General features: G+C 36.5%; 1 non-coding gene across 1 annotated transcript; it reads left to right on the top strand.

Moving 5' to 3' along the window:
* Positions 1-4997: 4997 nt before the first annotated feature.
* LOC141625921 (small nucleolar RNA R71) lies at positions 4998-5104 on the top strand. The gene has a single exon (XR_012535663.1). It is a non-coding gene; the product is annotated as a small nucleolar RNA R71 (small nucleolar RNA).
* The last annotated feature ends 10870 nt before the right edge of the window (positions 5105-15974 follow it).

The following is a 15974-nucleotide window of genomic DNA, read 5'->3' as shown; positions in this document are numbered from 1 at the left end:
ACTTCCGTCAAACCAAAATAGACATTATTTCTAATGTCTTAAATTTCGGGGTAGTTCATGCACACGAAATGCAATGCATGAAACAATAAATTATCATTTTGGATTTTTCATGTGGGAACAATAAAAAGAACACCTCAATGGGGCCAAGGTGTTAGTCCTCCGTGTTGCTAGGACTCTCAAGACTATGATCAAGATAAAATAAAAGGTAAAAGAAGTAGACAAACCTCAAGAGTGTAGGAGTCTCCAAGGTTTGCTAATCCTCCATCATATCATCATCATCATTTTCCTCCATAGAAGTGGAATCATCTCCACTCCCGCTTTCACTTCCTTGATCTTGCTCACTTTCTTCATCATCTTCATTAGCCTCTTCTTCTTCATCTACCTCTTCATCAACACCCTCATCATCAACAACCTCATCATCAACGCCCTCATCATTAACATTCTCATTTTCACCCGGTCTTTCACCACTAGATGTGCTCGAAAAGAAAACTTCCCTATCCGCCCAACTAGGCAAAGGACATGATGGATCAAGTAGTCCTTTCCTAGTTAAATGAAGGAGGGGTGGATATTGGGCCAAGTATGCATCTACTCAATCATTATAAGCTTATTTGTGCATTTCTCTCATGAGTAGAGTCATGTAATCATTTCCTACTTCAACATCTTTGGGTTTGAACTCTTGATATTTGAATGGGTAGGGTGGTGTGACAATGGAGGAGGAGGGCTCTTCGATTTCGCCTCTTTGTTGACAGATGATGTACTCGGCATCCTTAGAGAGTGGAAGAAGGTAGCTTGTTCGGCGAGAACTCAATCGGCAAATCTTTGAAGGCAAAGTGAAGGATCTAGCATCATTGGTTAGCCACCCATAGTTGGTGTCAAGAGAATTATGCTTGACCCACTTAAACTTGTTAATCATGGCGTCCATATCAACGAGATGAGCCCCTTTGATCGCCACATAGGTGTTATCTTTGTTGAAATTTGGATCAAAGTGCTTGGCCAAGAGAGTAACTAGACCTCCATTTACAATATAAGCGGTGCCTTCCTTACCACAATCGACATTAAGCCATCTTTCCATCAAAAGTCTTAGAGCATTGTATGGCTTAGTGAATTCCCTTCCTACATTCAAGGCCGACTCATGTAGAACAAAATCGAGCTTGGTAAAATGATTAGTGCCTTTTCTTACTATTATAGTATTCCCGATGACCTTGTGCCACACTCTAATGCCCGGATGGTGGACTAATAGAGCACGACAAGCATGAAAGCTCACAAATTTCTTCCCGGAAATTTCTTCCCAAAGAGGAGCGGGGTCATACTTTTCGGGCATCTTGTGATAATATGGTGTATCACTAAGGCCTAATATCTTACTCAAAACATCAAAAGTGATGCGCCTATTCACATTTGCAAGACGAAACTCGATGTATTCTCTAGTCTCTACCTTAGTCACTTTCAATGAACTTATGAATTCCAAGGTAAGGGAGGGGTATGTCAATTCTCTCATGGTAAACAATTTACCCAATCCCATGGCTTCAAAGAAGGCTTTTGTTTGTTCAAGGACACCCAATTTGTTCAAGGCATCTTCACAAATGAATTTGGTGGGCAAAATGGCTTTCTTAGCATACTTGTCAAATGTATCCCTATGGGAGTCGGAAATGAAAATTACCTCCGGATAGTTGGATAATTGAGCGATTTCCGGAGTTGTTGATGTTGTACCTTCCAAGGGAGGATCTTGTTGTTGAACTTCCAAGTTTGCATTAGAAACCACCATAGCAATTGAAGCTTTCCTTGCTTGAAGACTTTGTTGCCTTTTTGAAAGTGTATTTGCTTTGAGTGCCTTTGTTGCTCCTTTTGTTCTTGCCATTGTTGATTACACCAAAGAAGGATTGAAAATCTTCAATTTCTAATTATGCTCAAATCGATTCAAGATGAAAGGATGTTGCTTTGTATCTCAAAAATCGACTCAAAGGTTGAAGATTTTGGTGTTTGAATTAATTGATTTTGTAAAAGGAGTGATTAATTGTTGTTGTGAGGAAGTTTTGATTTGTTTTTGTTGAATTTGGTTGAGGAAATCTTATTTTTGGTGATGGAGAGGATGAGGGTTTTGGGGTTTATGGATAGTGTTTGAATATTTGAATGAATGAAATGAATGTGGGAAGGGGGTTTAAAACACCCGAAAAATTCAAAACAGCAGGGGAAAGACGAGTGGATTCCCGTTGGGACGCTCGGATTCTGCTCAAATGGGTTTCAGGAAAACTCCTCTTAAGACCAGCGGATTCTGCAATGTAGGACGAGCAGCTTTCCTCAAAGACGAGTGGATTCTCTTACAGGAACTTTGCTTAATGTGCACTGGCAGAAAGACGAGCGTCTTTCTACAAAGACGAGCGTCCAGAATCAGACGAGCGTCTTCTCAGCTTGGACGCTCGGATTCTCTTACAGACCAGTTTTTTTTTATTTTTGCAGCTCATTTAGACGGACGGATTCCTCCTCAGATGCTCGGATTCCTATAAGACGAGCGGATTACCCTTTAAGCCGCTCAGATTCCTCCTGGTCTACCCGGATTCAGGTCCATCCGTGCACTTGCATAACCCGTTTCATTTTCATTCTTCAAATCTCGTGTTCTTCATTGTAGGGGCACTACAAAGGCATGAATAGCCTAGGCAATTGCTATCCCCACACTAAGTTAAAGCACCACACATCAATAAAATCATTAGTCCCTCCCTCACTTCTCTCAAAAATGATGAATATCTTGATCAAGGCACAAAAATCCAAAAATGACAAAAATGCAATGTAAGAATTAAAATGCAAGTTAGGGAGTTAAAAATATTTACAAATGGTGGTTTGGAGAGGACTCCACCAAACTCTCATCCTTAGTGAGATGTCATGGGGGCATGTTCAAGGTGTTGTTGATGTTACTCAACACCTTGAAGAAATAGTCAAAAGTTTGTTCATTATCATGATAAAGATCCTCAATAGATCTTTGCACTTGTTGTCCTTCATGTTGGTCTTGATCGATAGCATTACCAATATAGGGATTAAAAATCCCTTCAAACTCATCATCCCAAAGACTGCAAACTTCGTCTACTTGGTCACTAAAGATCTCTTGAGTTGATAGAGACAACTCTCCCACTTTCTTGTTTTGGCCAACAAGGCCATCTTCTTCATTGCTTGACTTTGGTGAGCTTTTCAAGCTCTCTTTGTTGCTATTCTCTTGCTCTTTTGATGGAGCATCATCAACTTTCTTTTTCCATTGGAATTCCGACTTCATCCTATCATCTTTCCGGCTATAGTGATCAACCATAAAACATGGTTCATGTAAACGGGGAGCTCTCATGGTCTTGTCAAGATTAAAAGTTATGCTCTCATCGCCCACTTCTAGAGTTAGCTCTCCATGCTTCACATCTATCACCGCACCCGCGGTGTGCAAGAAAGGTCTACCTAGAATGATTGGAATATTGGAGTCTTCTTCCATGTCAACAATGACAAAGTCCACCGGGATAAAAAATTTCCCAACTCTTACGGGAACATCTTTCCATATCCCTAGTGGTGTGTTCGTCGATCTATCGGCAGTTTGGAGTGTGATGTTGGTACATTTAAGCTCTCCCATCCCTAACCTTTTACTCACCGAATACGGCATAACACTCACACTAGCCCCTAGATCACATAAGGCCTTGTTAATTGTGGTGTCGCCAATGGTACACGGTATTGAGAATCTTCCCGGATATTTAAGTTTCGGAGGTGAATTCCCTTGAAAGATTGCACTACTCACCTTAGTGAAGGCGATAGTTTCAAGCTTCCGGATCGACTTCTTTTTCGTAAGGATGTCCTTCATGTACTTTGCATAGGCCGGCACGTGATTGATTAATTCCGTGAAAGGAATCGAGACTTCCAAATTCTTCACAATTTCCATAAATTTTCCAAGTTGGTCATCAAATTTGGGCTTAGCTTGACGACTTGGAAAAGGAAGTCTAATCACAATGGGTTCCTTCTCTTTGGTCTTGTCTTCACTTTTCTTTGAAACTTCTTCTTTGGATGGTTCTCCATCTTTGGAGTTTTGCACAACTTCTTCTTTGTCACTAGCTTCCACAACTTCATCCTCAACTTGCTTCTTTGGTGCTTCATACCTCATAACACTCCTCAAGTGAATGGCACTAACCGTTTCATGTCTCGGGGGATTACTTTGAGGTGTTAATTGCCCCTTTTGTCTTTGTGAGCTTGAAGATGCTAGTTGAGTCAATTGGGTTTCCAACATTTTGGTGTGGGCTAGGATGTTGTTGATGGTGATTTCCTTTGCTTGACTATCCTTTTGCATTTGAGTGAAAAACTCTTGTTGATTCTTTTGCATTTGGAGGACCGCTTTTTGAACATCAAAACCTTGGTCATTTTGTTGATTGTATGGAGTTTGATTTTGGTAACCTTGGTTTTGGTTGTAGAAGGCTATTTGATTTTGGTTTCTCATGGGAGGTGGGGTAAATGTTGGTTGAGGGTTTTGAACATTTTAGCTTTTGTATGAGAGATTTGGGTTGAATTTGGTGTTTTCATTGTAATAATTGGAATAAGGGTTACCACTCTTGTATGCTTAAAAAGCATTCACTTGTTCATTTGTTCCCCTACATTCACTTTGGTCATGTCCCAAGGTTCCACAATTCTCACATATCCCACTTGGGATTGATGAAGATGCCGTCATGGCATTAACATGTTGCTTTAGTGATTTTGAGTTTTCTTCAAGTCTCGCCATAGATTTTTCGAACTTCAAGTTGATGGTATCAATGTGAGAACTAAGTTGAGCACCCAATTGAGTAATAGAGTCCACTTCATGCTTTCCTCCTCTAGTAGCCTTGCGAAGTCTACTATATTGTGAATTATGGACCGCCATTTCCTCAATCTTGTTCCAAGTTTGATTATCGTCAACTTCGGTGAACATACCATTTGATCCCTTGTTGAGAATGTTTCTTGAGTCTTCATAAAGACCATTCCAAAATTGTTGTACCAAGAACCACTCGCTAAGTCCATGATGAGGACATGAGCGATAAATTCCCTTGAACCGCTCCCAAGCTTCATACAAAGATTCTTCATCTCTTTGCTTAAAACCACTAATTTGAGCTCTTAGCATGTTAGTCTTTTCCGGTGGGTAGAACTTTTTGTAGAAAGCTAGAGCCAATTTCTTCCAAGAGTCAATTCCGAGAGTAGCCTTATCAAGGCCTTTCAACCATTGTTTTGCGGTGCCAATTAGAGAAAAAGGAAATAAGACCCATTGAATTTGGTCTTGAGTTACACCGGTTTGAGAAATCGCATAACAATAGTCACAAAAAGTCTCCATGTGAGAGTGAGGGTCTTCACTAGACATCCCCCCAAATTGGCTTCTTTCGACTAATTGGATAAATGCGGATTTGGCAATGAAGTTTCCGGTTAAGTGTTGTGGTGTGGGAGTACCATTGGGTAGGTTCTCCTCGGTTGGTACAGAATGTGATGAAAATTTAGGCATTGTGGGTTGATTTTGTGTTGGATTTTGTGTTGGGTTCTCCTCACCTTCTCTTGCAAAAGGGTTGACGAACTCAATAGTGTTTGGTTGAATATCTACAACCTCACCAATACCTCTCAAAGTACCTCTAGCAAGTCTTCTATTGTTTGTCAAAGTCCTTTCAATTTCGTGATCAAAGGGTAACAAGTTACCTTGTGATCTTCTAGACATGCAAAATATCAAACAACTTGAAAATAATTAGAACAAACCTTGAGGAGTTTTACTTCCCCAAGGCAAATAAAGACACAGCTAATAACAATTTAAGAAAATCTAAATCAAGTTAACACCGTCCCCGGCAACGGCGCCATTTTTTGGTCGGGACCTCTTGGAAGGTTTAGTTTTCGGTACTTGTCGTTAGGAGCACCTAGACCAAAACAAAATTTATATCTCCACGAACAAATCTACTATTAGTAAAGAGGCAAGTAAAGGTCGGATCCCAAGGGACGGGTATTGAAGTAAGATTTTCAATTGTAAGTAGCAGTGTCTAGGGGTGTCACAATTTGGGGTTGGAATAGAAGATCACTAAACTAAATAGCAATGAAAGTAAACAAGCAAGGTGATTAAAAAGGGGTGTAAACAATTGATAAAAGGCACTAGGGTGTCGTGGGGTCATAGGGGATTCATGGGAATTGATCATACAAACATAATCTCAAATTATAAGCAAGCAATTATTGTTGTGGTGGATCGAGTTGGTTTATATCTTACAATCCTAGGAAAGTTTGGGTCCCGGAGCCGAATCGATTAGATTGTACAACACCTACAAGTCGACTTAATCTTCCCTACTCAACTATATGCATGGTCTAATGAGACTCGAGTTGGTTTATGTCTTACAAGTCTCATTGAAAAGGTAAGTGATGGGTAAAAAATGCAAGGATTCATAGGCTCGCATTTCATCAAACATAACAAGTGCATAAGTTGAGATCACAACAAGCAAGCAAATAACTATGAAAACATATTAAATTAAGCATGAATCATCCCCCATGTTGGTTTCCCCTAATTACCCATTAACCCTAGTTAAGGAAACTACTCACTCATTATCATGTTGAACATGCTAGCAAGGTTGTCAATCATACCAACAAAGTAAAACATGATGAATAAATGAAGATGATTAACAATAATTAAAAAGGGAATAAGAGAACTATACCTACTAATGATTCCAATAATAAAGCAAAGAATAATAGAAGTACTTAATGATTGATTGGAAGGTTGTCAATCTCCCAATAATAACCCAAATAATCTTCAATTACCCAAAATAAAAGATGAACAAAAGAGAGATTAAGGAAATGAGATTTGTATTAACACTTGATTAAAAGTTGATTACAATATTAAGAAGAGATTAGAATGATATAAACTACACTAAATATTGATAAGAAGAACATGATTATCTAATTAGACTAATGGGGTATTTATAGTGGGGATTAGGTACACAAATTAGGGTTTACTAAGGGGTTAAATGACGATTAAGTCCTTGAGGAATCGCTCCTCTCAGAAAAATATGCGAGTCTCCTTTTTGTCGGCCTTTCCGAGATATGCGCATCCTTCATAGAACAAGGAGAGAATGGAAAGTTGCTATAACACAATCCGAGCGTCCAAGGCACGGGACGAGAGGATTGTGGCCTTGGTGGATGAGCACATTATCTGGCTGGATGGGCGGATTGTGGTGTTTTTGGACGGGCGTCCCTCTGACAAAGACGCTCGGATTCCTGGTCTTGGACAGGCGTCCTGAGGGCAATCCGCTCGGATTCTGGGTCAGCTTCTTCCTTTCTTCTTTTCTTCCTCCTTCTTCCAAAAATCCTCGGGGATCTTGTTGGAGATACAAGGATCTTTTCTCATCATTGCCCATCTACTATAGTATGTACAAAAGCCTTCTAGTCTTGTCTTCTCTTTGATGCTTGGTCATTGAATTTAATCAATTTAGATCTATTTTGCCATGAAAATGCAAGGTTTGTACTCCTTTCCTACCAAGGGAACAAAACCTCAAAGAATATGCAAAACAAAGGACTAAAGACATTAAATGACCTAAATATGCACTAAAAAGCATGGGAACAAGGCTAATTCGGGGACTAAATATGCTCAAATAATGGTCACATCAGTAAGTATAACTTCAAGTTATATATGTTGAAGTTATAGTCGAGGTTACTATAACCTCGCATCCAGAGTTTATGTTATGGTTAGGGTTACTATAACATTGGATGGTTAATGTTAAAGTTGTAGCTGAAGTTACTATAACATTGGTTGTTTATACTTGTTTCATATGTTATGTGATGTTCAGTTGTTATTATATAATGCTATGTTTCATTTGACGTTAGTTACTCTTGTTCATATGATAAGTAGGGTAGTCAGTTATACTATCTTATGAGTTGAGTCGTGATGTTGTTCACACATGTTAGTACAGTCAGTTATACTGCGCATTTGTTTGTTGGATGGTTTTAATAGATGACGGTAGTATCAGTTATATACTATCGGAATGAACTAACGCTACCCTTCGGGGACTGGTGAATGGTCTATGGTCGGAGGGGGGGGAGGGGGGGTAACAGAGGCAGTGCGTTAAATGCTCTGTTCCCCGAGTGTCATTCGGTTTGCACCGAGAGTCTGGCCAGGTCTTAGACATATAGGCAGTGGTTATACGCTGTACATAGTACCTTGGAGGCAGTGCGTTATACGCTCCACACCGATGGAGGCAGTGCGTTATACGCTCCATCAGCTAGAGGCGATTATTATACGCTCTAGCGATTAGAGGCAGTGCGTTATACGCTCTAACGGCGTTCGCTCTATTCGGCTATGCTTTGATGATAGCTTTGTGCCTTCTGTTGCTGTGGATTGCGTGTCGCCATGTTTGCTATGCTTTAATGCTAGCTTTTTGCCTTTCGTGGCTGTGGGTCGTTTGCCATTACTAGTCTTGTAAGTGTTCATGGTCTAGTGGTTGCATATGGTCTAGGTTTGCATGTTTGCATCCGTCTAAGGTTGATGAAGTTATGGTAAGATTGTGATTGGTTTCATGAGTATAGATGACCTCACATGCTTACTGGTTTAGCATTTCAATTGTTAATGATTGTTAATTATATTCAATTGTTGTAAACATGACTGGAAGAGCATCTAGTTACTCCCGACTGATTGTCGACCTCCTTCTCAGGTTGTTCAGGTTGAACGCATGTTGCTGACTAGTTGATACTTGCTTGGGGAATGTGGGGAGCAAGCTTAATAATAAAATAGGAGTTTGCTTTTAAGTTTTAAGAACCCTTTGAATAATGTATTAGTTTTTTTGGTTTTAGTAGCGAACCGGATTGTCAGGTGTTTCCGCCACCGTGACCCTTTTATCAGTATCGTACTCTGATATTTACTTTATATAAGTTTTCCTCTTTGTTTTATAATCCGGGTTGTTACAAAACCTACACTACCTATGCCTTACACACCTATTACTTGTGAAGGCCAAAAGCAAAAAGGAAAGATGCCATCCTTGGCATTTTGCCTTCCCCCCACCGGTTTCCCCTCTTTCTTTTATAAGAGAATTTGTTCTCTTATGGTCATTCATTCATACTACATGCAAAATTTACACATTTCTCTCTACTTCTCTCTAAACAAGTTTTTAGAAAACAAGAGATTGTTCATCAATTCTAATAATAATATTAGATTACTAGTGTAGTAATAGTGATAATATTAGAATTTATTTTAAGGTACAATAATACACTAATCTAGTTAATTAGTATATTATTTTTAAGGGATTTGTCTTGGGTGTAATCAAAGGAGAGTCTCTATATTGGGATTTTTTGAGAATCATCCACCATTTTATGCTCAAGAACAAATAAGGAAGGTGACCTTATTTGTGCCCATTATTTCGAACCATACAACAATGCAAGGGACATTATTTTTCTTATTAATCTCTTATTTTGTTATGCATGCACTAGATCTTAAGAACAAATATGAAGAAGTTTATTAGTTCACTATTAGAAGAGTCTAATAATAGGTATATGAACCTAACAAGTGGTATCAGAGCATAGGGTGTTGCATGCATAATCGGTTTGGTTTTTCCGAGTTAAATATAACTTAATTAAAACTAGAAATTTGTGATTTATAAGAGTAAATCACGAAATCATGATGCATGTTATATATTCTGGTCCTAAAATATTTTTAGGTCATTTTTATGATTTATGGTAATTTATTGTTCATTTTAATGACTTTTAGTGAAATAATTACATTTTTATGAGTAAAATGAACTTTTATTCACTAAAATAAGTTAACCTTCACTACTGGCCGTGATTTTGTAGTATGACCTCACATGAATATTTTATGTATTGTATGTAAAATTTTATATTAATGTGATTAATAGTTCATGATTTATGATTTTTATGAGATAAAAATGGCATAAATGGAGGTTAAATGACTAAAATTGGTTAAACTAAGTTTTGGGCCTTGAAAATTTTATATGAACTCACATGCATATTTTAAAAATTGTGTGTAAAATCTTGTTTTAATTTGATTAATATTGCATGATTTATGATTTTTATGAGATAAAAATGGATTAAAAGAGGTAAAATGGTTAAATATAGTTTAGTTTCGAACCAGACTATGAAACTTTAATATGTTGTCACATGCATTATTTACAGACTGTATGTAAATTTTGAAATTAAATGATTTCATTTTGCATGATTTATGTATTTTTAGTGTAAAAATGGCATAAATAGTGACTATTTTAGCATAAATGGCTAAAACAAATTGCATGGCATGAGAAAATTATTTTAGATTGCATAAATATCCCACTTATCAGATCTAAAGTTGTAAAATTTATTGGGTTAATTTTTGGATACTTTAAATGTTTTATGAGATTAAACCAATAAATTGCAACTATATTTTCTCGAAATTTATTCGAAAATTTTAACTATGATTTTTAACATTATGAGTGTTATGGAATTATTCTAGAATGTTCAAAAATTTAAAATTCAAATTTTGAAATTATTGTAATTTAATTTGGATTTATTTCATAAATGTAATGATTTTAAGGTCAAAAATGTGCATAAAATTAAATCAAGTTGAATTATTGTCAAAAATTGAGTGATGACTAATTTTTGAGTCCTAAGAGTGTTAGGATAATTAACTTGAACTTAAATGTGATTTAAGTGTTAATTTGTGATTTTAAGAAGTTATTATCACGCATTTCCAAAAAAAACCGGGTTATATATACGATATAGTTAAAGAGGGCGATTTGGCACATAATTTGGCATTATAGACACATATTATAATGCTGCATATTTCAATTGTTGAATGTTTTTATATATATAATTTTGAATTATGTAAATTTATCTTAGTATGGCCTTAGTTTTAATCGATATTACCCATAATGAAAGGGAATATTGATTCGGTTGTAATTAATGTGATATCGTATCACTTTTATTTTTACTAGTTTTTCATATTACAAATGTATAATAGGAATAGCTTTGTATTATTATTATTATTTGTAATTATGGAGCTTCTTCAAGACGGTGTCATTCAGAAAGGCGTTCCGACAAAGACGGGGTGTTCTTGGCAAGTGTGCCACTTGAAGATTCAAGGGACCAAAGGAGTTGGTTTCCGAATATGTAATAGATTATTTGATTTTATATTTTAGGAAGGCCATACTAGGAATTTATTATTATTGCTTTGCATTTATTTTAAAATGTTGCATGCATTGCCAAATCGCGATAACAACACATGCATATCATATCGAGTCATCGACCGTGTCAATTATAATTATCGTAGTTCACCGCTTTAGTTCACTTAAAACGTGATAGATAATATATTGACAAGACCTCTCACTAAATAATAATTGAGAATTAGCCTTACCAAATAGTAGAAACCATGAGTCCCAATTTCATGAGGAAGTAGGCTCGGCTCACCGGGGTGCTAAACTTGTTACGTTGGGTAAGTGGGTAATAAAATGTTATTACATCAAAATTTGGATTGAGCTCAATGGAAGTATTCGTGACCGTAGTCGCATGTGTTCCGTGCTAAAGATAAATATTAAAGTAATTTTTATCGACTGAGAGTTCTAGAAGTCGAATCGATTGAAGAGTTAATTCACCGAGTTATATTGATAAGGGATGAATCGTTTCACCGTGCCCGAATTGATATGAATTTCGATCTCGGGATCATTTATAATAGTTGGGTAGAGGTCACTATATAAATGCTTAAAACTTGTTTAAAACGTTTACAAGTATTATTAAAACGATTAATGTTAATTATTTCCTTCATCTCCGTTTTTGTAGTTATTTACTTGCAATGGCTTCATCTAATAATCCTACACCGATTACCATTAATTCATGGCTCCAATCATTCAATGAAAAATGCTCCTCGTATGACGATGACCCGATTAGAGAACTACGCTTTGGCATTGGTGAGGATGGAAATATTTGTCTTTTTACTACTTCTACACCTCCCATTCCCATACTCATCCCCACCACATCCTTGGTAAGGGAATCATATGAGGATAATCTCACAAATTCCAAGGTATCCTTGTTTGATGAAACAAGGAGAAACATCAAATTGAGTGGGAGTTCTAGCAAGAGTGTCCTTGAAACCGAAAGGGGTAATGGTATTAATAAAGGAAAGGCAAAGAAGGGTAAGAAACCCAAATCCGATTGTGAATTGGAAGTTGATAGTGAGACTACCACAACCAAAACCAAGAAGGGTGCCCAATCCTACGACGAATATCATTATTGTAATGTCATGGGCCATTGGAAGCATAATTGCCCCAAGTATTTGGAAGATATCAATGTTGGACTTATTACTCCAAGTGGGACTTGCAAATGTGGAAAAGCTAAACAAGGGTGATGTAGATCGCCGACAAGGAAATGGAGCTAGGGTAGCCGCCACTTCAAGAGGGACTTATGTACTTGTTTTAGCTAATAGCTTTGAGTTGTAATCTACATAATGGTGATTATGTACCCATTTTGTCTAAAAACATTATTACCATTTCTATGTTAGACATAGAAGAATTTTTCCTTTCTTTTGCGATCAAAAACAATTTGTTGTATTTTGTTGAATATGACTTGGCTGTGAGCCAAGCCACTTCTATCAATGGTATTCATGTTTTAGACACTTCCAACTCAACTAAAGATATCTATAACATACAATCCAAAAGATTCATATCAAGTGATTCATATTATTTTTACATTTGGCCTTTTTACGATTAGGTTACATAAATGAGAAACGCATTTAAAGGCTAGTGTTGACTAGATTTATTGAACCATTTTATTTTTCAATCATATGGAATATGCGAATCTTGTCTCCTTCGCAAAATTATTCGTACTCCCTTTAGTGGTAAAGGAACACGAGCAAGTGATTTGTTAGGACTAATACATGCCGATGTATGTGGTCAAATGAGAATCACCGCAAGGGGAAATTATGACTACTTCGTCACTTTTACCGATGATTTAAGTAGATATGGGTATATTTACTTGATCAAATAATAAGTGAAGCTTTTGAGAAATTTAAAGAATTTCTAAAATGAAGTAGAGAACCAATTGTACAAAAGGGATTAAAGCATTACGATCCGATCGTGGTGGCAAAGATCTAAGTAATGAATTTGATTTATTATATATGGATTATGACCTTGTGCCACTACCCATAAGATCAAACTAATATGAGTCGGGTTGAATTGTTGAACTCACTTTTGGGGATTTTATATTAATCTGGAGGGTCAACCTGGAGATACGTAAAATAGAGAGTCTATTGAACAAATGACATGGATCAGATTCACATATTACGTGAATCAAACTGCCATAAAAGAGCTGGTCTTTTATGTGATAACATGTCAATCTAGACAAACTACTATTACTCCACCATATTATTTTGTGGCTCACAAAGCTATCTCTCAAGAAGATAGATGTATTTCTGAGAGATAGAGTGGGAGTAGATTAGATCGTCACAGACATGTCTTATTGTTAATGTGTTACTTTGTGAAAGTGATAGAACTATAATCTATAAAGATAGAGTGAGAGTTTAGCACACATGTCTTGTTGTTAAAATGTTGCTTTGCGAAAGTAATGGTATTATCCCAAATCGACTTTGTTACATATGAGCCATAGCATTACAATCCAAAGATTGTTACTCAAAGAGTAGATTTACTTAAAGGCGAGGGTCTCCTTAAAGTGAATAGAGCTTTAGAGTAAATAAGGGCATAGATTGACATGAAGATGTTGATCAAGATAAATCATGTTAGGAATTGCTATAATTCATTTTAATGAAGAATGACAAATGATAATAAAGATTCGCTTTTGTAAATTGGGAATTTAGAAAAGGAATGTGTTTGAAACACAAAATCTTAGATGAAGATCTAAGAATCCTAACATATTACTTATTGAGAATAATGTACCAATGCTTTCTTCTGTCAAGAGTGATTGGGAGACTAGGAAAAGGTGCGATCTATTTTAGATTACCGAATCTATGTGAGAGAATATTGGCATAGAGTTAAGAGTCTTATGATGGTAAGATCTTTCATATCTGTTTAACATCAACAAAGTTGAGTAGGTTATTCATGTTAATGAAAGTGGAATTGCTATGATGGAGTCATAGTCCTTCACTGAACCTATTAAGTTGTTGATTACATGAAGTCGATTTCTAATGTTTTCGCCAATGGAACGATCGTGTATGCCAACAGACGCACATGCCATAATGTAATAAATGCTTATAGATCATGATAAGTCAAAATAAGTTAATTCGAATGATGGCTTGTGAAAGCCTTAAAGAACATCTTTGAAATTCTTGAGAAGAATTAGGATTCGTTCATATGTTTGGATGATAAACTAAGTTGTGTTGAAGGGTTGCACAAACTTTAGTTTCCAAACCGAAAAGAATTTATTGAAATCCTAGGATGTCTTATTGACATAGGAGTAAGACACTAGAAAAGTGTTTTAGTTTCGCGCATTGAAAATTCCACAAAAGGAATCTAACTAACTTGTGATAAGAATGGTCAACGTAGGGAATGAGAGTAGATTCCTCTACCAAAGATCTTATCACAAGTAATGTGATAACAGTGGGAGCAACTTTCAAGTTAAAGAGCCCAAGTCTGGTAAGAAGACTAGACATCTACTTAGATAAATTCATGTTATTAGATATAACATTGAAAGAAGGAAATAGCAATTGATAAAGTTGGAATATATGGATATATGGTATATCAACTTGCCAAGCTTTTGTTGAATTTCAACTAGTGTAAAAGGTACACTAAAGATTATAAGATATGAAGTAGTAATAGTGTATTGGCTATTCATATATGATAATCGCATTTATCGTTTGAGTTTTATTAAACTCACCCGTTACTTTGCTAAATCCAAATGGGTTGGAGAGACAAATTGAACCCCAATAAAGTGAACTGGATTGACATAGTATTGGCCCCTAGTTACTTATAGAAGGTGACGTCTCAAAGTGACTAGAGTGTGATGCGATTGATAGCAAGTTCAAGTGCCATAGAGTCATATGGGATGACTAGTCGATCACATAGGCAGACTGTATGGGACACTCTGTCGGGCAGTGACCGCTTAAGAGTTCTGGTAATTCATAAAGCCTGGTCGTGGCAAGAGCTGCTATAGTATTCTTATGGGACACTCTGTCGCCCAAGTTGGCACAAATTTCTGAATTGCTTTGATTTATGCTCTACGACTATCATAACTGAGGTCAAATGGGTATATTTTGGGTTATGATGAACTGTGGCTAAACAAAGGGAATAGTGCGATAGGAATTGTCCACCCCCTTGTCAGGGTTGTTTGAAATCTCAAGGCCACTCGAGGAGTAGTGAATTGAAAATGCGTGGCCACGCTTGGAAGGTATCTATGATATATAATTCCGGTCAGACAGTTACTCTCCAGATCGAGGAAACCACTCAAGATATGATCGAATGCAAGTACGACCTGCGAGACACCTTGCATTGAGTGGGAGATTGTAATAGGACAAGAGAATTGGTGACGCACACTTGTCTCGGACAAGTGGGAGATTGTTGGAATATGTGTCCTCAACAATAGTGCGATCACATGATTTAATATCACATTTAAATCTCATGTTAAGAATACGTAAGGGATGATTCATTAATATAGTCAACTGATCATCATTGATCGGTAATGATTGGCTAACTAGAGTTTGACATTACTGTCGTTTGACGGTGGTGATCAGTTGATCCCTTAAGGTCACATCTAAAGGACAATTCCCTTAATAGACAAATTGATTAATTGTATGATGATATAAGTTAATCAATTCCTTAAAATTGAACAATTCAATTGAGAGAGAGAATATTTTATATCTTATTGTAATAGGATTAAATAAGATTTATTTTAGTAATTGAAATATTTTATTACTAAAATTGTTTATTGTTTGTGAAACAATTGAGATAAGAATGAATGGTTAATTATAATTACAAGATGTTGTGAATTATAATTATATGACACATTTTATTTATATGATCATGTATCACTAGTCAATTTGTTGTATGTAATTTAAT

Source organism: Silene latifolia, chromosome X, assembly GCF_048544455.1.
Source record: "Silene latifolia isolate original U9 population chromosome X, ASM4854445v1, whole genome shotgun sequence".
NCBI lineage: Eukaryota > Viridiplantae > Streptophyta > Magnoliopsida > Caryophyllales > Caryophyllaceae > Silene > Silene latifolia.
This window is presented reverse-complemented; position numbering and strand designations above follow the sequence as displayed.